Genomic DNA, 5,670 nt, shown 5'->3' on the forward strand with positions numbered 1-5,670 from the left:
GAAGCGGAGTGGGCGGGCGCGGTCCTGGGTGTGGACGGTACAGATCCATAGCAACCCCCGCTTCAGCTCTCCAGGGAGGGAACAGCAGCCCCAGGCAGGGGCCTGCCCCCCCTGCTCTGGGGAAGCTGTGATCGGTGTTAACTGAGCAAAAGTGAACGTGCAGGACTCCCCAAGACTTAAAGCAGAGTGGAAAGTTGAGATCTGCTCAAAAGAAAAACTCCCTTTGGGGTGCTTTGGATTTGCTTTTGCTTTTTCTCCCCCTAAGGTAGCCAGCAAACAACATTTCTGCATATTCATGTTCAGAGCTTTCCTGCCATACTTAAACTTAACTTGAGGGATCTCTGTTCAACAGCCTTAGTCTTATGAAATGTGCTTATGTCCCAATTTCCGTTCTTTTTGCTTATGGTTTCAGAATTAGTTGGGCAACAACACCCAAATGAAAATAGTTATGCCTCTCCTCAATTAGAGCTCCAATTATGTTTAGTAAGGAAAAAAGAATTACATAAACCACCTTGGGAATTCCAGAGGACAGACAGATTCTGGATAGGTTTCATTATGTATGCATGTGAAAGGATTTATGGCTATTATGAAATATTTGCAAAAATATCTCAGTGCATTTTTTGTGGCTGAGCAGGATAAAGTCACAAAATTTGTGAACTAGTACTGTTATTATTAAAAGTTTGGATTGCACTGGAAATATGGCGTATTTAAGATACAGGAGTTTGGAAATGTTGATTCACTTCACTGTTCACCAGACTGTCAGAGACTAAGGACAGAGCTGGCTCGGTAGCAAAATGAGAAGACTGAAGACCTCACCTATTAGGGAAGGACTCACTCTTCAACAAAAACTACTGGGAAAACTGAAAGGCAGTCAGGCAGAAATTAGGTTAAGGTCAATATCTCATACCATGTACAAAGATGAGCTCCATATGGATACCAGACTTACATAAAAGGTCACATTGTAAACAAATTAGAAGAGCAGGGAAGAATGTAGACTTCCTAACCTTGAGTAGAACAAAAGTATAACAAAATCCATAGCCAAACAAGCGATAAAGAAGATCACAGAAGAAAAATGTATACCTTTGATTAAATAAAATCGGGGGGAGGGCTACTGATAGATTTTCTGTGCCCAGGTACTCACACCCACATATGCACATGCAAGCACACATGCAGGTGCACACACATACACACACACACAGAAAAAAGGAAGAAAACCCGAGGGGCATTGAGACATTTTTTTGAAATTATGCAGTAGAAAACAGAAGGGCCAGAAAAAGCTTTGAAAGTTGTTGAATTTCTCTTTAATTTAAGAGGTAAAGACAGCTATTATAATAAAGATCTGCCGTTTCATGTACAATCTTCTTTTTCTATCCTACTTTTATAGATGGAAAGTTTCATTTTATCTGGCATTCAGTTTAGTGTTTTGCTGCTATTGGGTTTTTTTAATTGAAGGGGTTCACTTAGCTACTCTCTGAGGTCTCTTCTAATTTTTAACTTAATTATCTGATTGTAACAATAAGGTCCGATAGAGCTGTGTTGGTCACCCTACATCTCTCTACTAAAGTGGTCCCTGTCATCTAAGATTTATGCAATGAGGGAACCTAACCTCCAAAACTGAACTCTATGGCTTTTCTCTTTCCTTACGCTAGCACGTTAACGAGAATCATTTAAAGCTTAGGTTTGTCTCATGTCTCCTCCAAAGGGGTAGTATAAAGATACTCAATGTAAAACATAAATCAGGTACAGGACTATTATTGATTTCCTCTACATAAAATAAATGCTAAAAACACAAAAGACTGACAAGTGTTGGCACTAAGAGATACCTAAACAAGCAGCAACAATTTACATTCTCTTGTAAGGTTGATACTTAAAACTCTGAGCATGATGTTTTAAGTATCCAACCTCCAAACCCAAGCCTGAACAACATATAGCCTGTGGGGTGCTTGCCACCCACCAAAGGATTTTGGACAGCCTTGAAAAAATGTAGAGGATGCAAAAGAAAGTAAAGATGTAATGAGTGCTTTGTCTGTACCCTCTTTAACCTGCTTTTCACTAGTCACTATTGTGCCAATCATATGACTTGGTGGGTGGGTTGCCATTCCATACTCTGTCTTGTTTGTCACATGACCCGCAAGCAGCCTCTCTGAGTAATTAATCATTTTATTAATCATGCTAGCAATAATTAATAAATGAGGTCAATGAAACTATTGAACGCCAAAGATCCCTTGTGGAATCCCCTCAGTGTTTATATACCTTTGAAAGAGTGGATGTTTTTCAGGGTGGCAATTGACTCTGATTGGTCAACAAATAAAGACAGAATGAATATTATGATGAGAAGGCTTATTCTAATAAGATTCTGGGGGATGTGACTGATCACTCAGTCTTGGTCAAAGAGACTTATCTCTTATCCAGATTACCTCTTCCTGCCTAGGGAAATCTAGACAAAAAGGGTCTACTTAGACCCAGCAGAGAGGAATACATTGAGCCAGAATTCACCTTAGATTAAATTCTTTGTAAGGCTCTCTAGTTGGATGGGGCAACAACTTCCACCCAAGATGAAAGGCAAATACGCTGAGTATTTAGGTAATCTCACCCATCAACAACATCGTGCAGATACTGGCTTGGCCTAGTACAGAATGAAGATCTAGGAAGGGAAAAATAACCTGGATCTCCTCAATAATTGATAATTTAATAATCATTTCTCTCAGTTGACATTAAAACATGAAACACTTTGGAGTACTGTTGAATAGACCTATCAGACCTCAGCTTTACATGTAGTTGAAGAAGACATCTCCTACTACTAGCCACTCTGACCTCTGAATGACACTATTAACTCTAACCTCTGAAGTCCATGAAGTGGCTACCAAGGTTTAAGAAGATTGCTGTTGACTCAGCTGTGCTCAGGGGAAAAAATAAAAGCAGAACAAGGAGTCAGAGACCCAAAGTCCAAGATTAAACTCAACCTGGGAAAACTTCTTGCTACCATTGCTGCCAGTAGAGAGGCAATCTCCTCTTCCCTTCACTGAAAGTTGGAAGGAGAGTCTCACATACTTGACAGAAGGAAGAGAAAGTGAGAGGATAGAGTCACTCCTTTTAATGATCTCTTCCTGACTCAACAGTCAAGCCTCTTTGATTAAGTTCTGGCAGTCATTAAGGCGCACATAGACATCCATTAGAGGTTTCTGTCTGTATGTGTCTTTTATCAAGGGGCCCCCTGGAAAGGACCAGAATGCATGTAACATTGTAGGGGCCCAGCTCCAGGGATTGAGTGTTTCTCACCAGAAAGAACCCATGTGGCTCTGGAAGGAGTCCAGTTCTAGGCATGATCTCCAGAAGGAATGGTCACTATTCCCTATCATTATCTAAGATGAAAAATGATATTAATAAGTGAGATGAAGTGACTTCATAAAAGACTTACATGGCATTACAATTTTAATAATTTAAAATTTAATATACAAAATTTAATTTTTGGACCCAGAGGACACTCCTTCTAGAAGGTCTCCTCTCTTTCTTGGCACTTATGAAAGAAATACTGATTTTTAGAATAATTGAATCTTATAGATAGAAAGAACCCTAGAGTTTATTTAGAACAATCCCTACTTTAAATATTAATCCCTTTCTTCAGCATCTCAAACATATAATCATTTAGCCATCAACAGATATCTTCAATGATAGGGAACATATTGCACCTCAAAACAAACCCATTCCATTTTTGTAAAGTCCTAATCGTTGGAAAATATTCTACTATAATGAAATCTTCCTCCTTGAAGCTTCCCTTCTTGGTGCTGGTTCAATAAACAAGATAAATCTAGTCCCTCCAGATAAGAGTCTAAATGTTTGAAAACAGTGGTCACCAGGTCCCTTAAGTCTTCTCTTTCTTCAAGTCAAATATCCCTACTTCATTCAGCCATTCCTGGTGTGAAATGTTTCCATTGGTATGTTTGCTCTCCTTTAGATGTACTACAGCTTGTGACTCATCCTTTTTAAGGCAGAGACTTCCTTAGACACTAGATCTGTTCCTGAAAAACTGTGTGTAAGTGCAGTGAAAAATCATTTTGTTAAATAGTCATCTCCTCATTTATCTTCCATGTAAATACAGAGTTCCACCTATCAAGATACATAAAAGTAAGAATTCCTACAATGGATTCTTTAATTAGCGCTCAGTCTCAATGTTCAGGAGAACATGGCTTGGAAAGGCCTTATGACCAGCCTAGAAGTTCAAGAATGTTACCTGATAGTGAGCACAACTCACTTTAGAGTTTAAAAAGCACTTTCCTCACAATAATCCTGTGAGATAAGTAAAAATAATTCATAATGATGATAATAAAATTAATAATGATAATAGAAATAATGATAAATTATTGAGCCGTCTAAGGCTTTCCATTTCCTAATGTACTTGTTATCTCATTTTGTCCTCTCCAAAACTCTGTGGGGTAGGTGAGATTATTATTTCCATTTTACAGATAAGGAAAAGTATCAGGGCCAGGATTTAAATCCATATCTCTTGACTTTCAGATCAGTACTCTTTCCCCTATACTAGTTTTGTCCACTCTATCATACTGCCCTTCATATTTAGTAGTTGGTATCCTGTGCTTTTTTATTGGACTGAAAATAAATGTACTCCTGACAATAAGAGGAGAAAATGTCTTTTTAATTTAGGTCAACAGGAATGAGAAAGCCTTTCTTTTAAATATTAATTTTTAATGGGTTTTTACTCACAATGATTGCCCGATACCAGAAAACCTGGTTAAAACTCAAAACTTGAATTGATCGGTTATTTCACTTAAATGATGGAAATAATCAGGTAAAGTCACTGATAAAATATATTAAACAGCATGGACCAAGCATAGATCCATGGACCAGAGACCTCCTGCCCAGCTGACATTGAATCTTTAATGACTACTTATTGAGTTCAACCATTTGAACAGTTCCAAATCTATCTAATTATATTATCACCTATTCTACACATCTCCATCTTCTCCATAAGAATAGTTGGAGATTCTTTATCAAATGCTTTGCTAAAATTTAAACTATATCAGTAGTGGTACCACAATTTGCTAGTCAAAAACAGAAAAAGTTTGACACTGGCTCTTTGTAATCATTGCTTCTTTGTCTAAGTGTTCACTATGTTGTTGTTCAGTTTTTTCAGTTGTGTCTATCTCTCCATGATCCCATTTGGGGTTTTCTTGGCAAAGATAATGGCGTGGCTTGCCATTTCCTTCTCTAGATAATTTTACAGATGAGGAAACTGAAGCAAAGAGGCTTACGTGACTTGCCCAGGGTAGCACAGTTAGTAAGTGTCTGAGGCTGGATTTGAACTTGGTTCATTCTGCCTCTGAGTCTGGTGCTCAACCTCGTTGCCCAAGTGGTCACTAACTATCTCCTTAATGATCTATTATAGAATTTCTCAGGGATTGTTCTAAATAAACTCTAGGGTTCTTTCTCAGCTTCCTAGTTTGCAAACTAAGCATATCTAGATACTTTACAAACATTCTTATGGGTAATTAATAATGAGGCCAGAAGAATCCACATTATCTACCCACATAATAAAACTGATAACATTTAGGCCTGTGCATATCTGTAATCACCATTAGTGATTTAAAACCTAAATGAAAGAAAATTAATGTGCAGTATAACTTAAACATTGTGTGTTTAACTTTACCTACTGAT

The sequence above is a fragment of the Notamacropus eugenii genome, chromosome 1 (assembly GCF_028372415.1).
Source record: "Notamacropus eugenii isolate mMacEug1 chromosome 1, mMacEug1.pri_v2, whole genome shotgun sequence".
NCBI classification, from domain to species: domain Eukaryota; kingdom Metazoa; phylum Chordata; class Mammalia; order Diprotodontia; family Macropodidae; genus Notamacropus; species Notamacropus eugenii.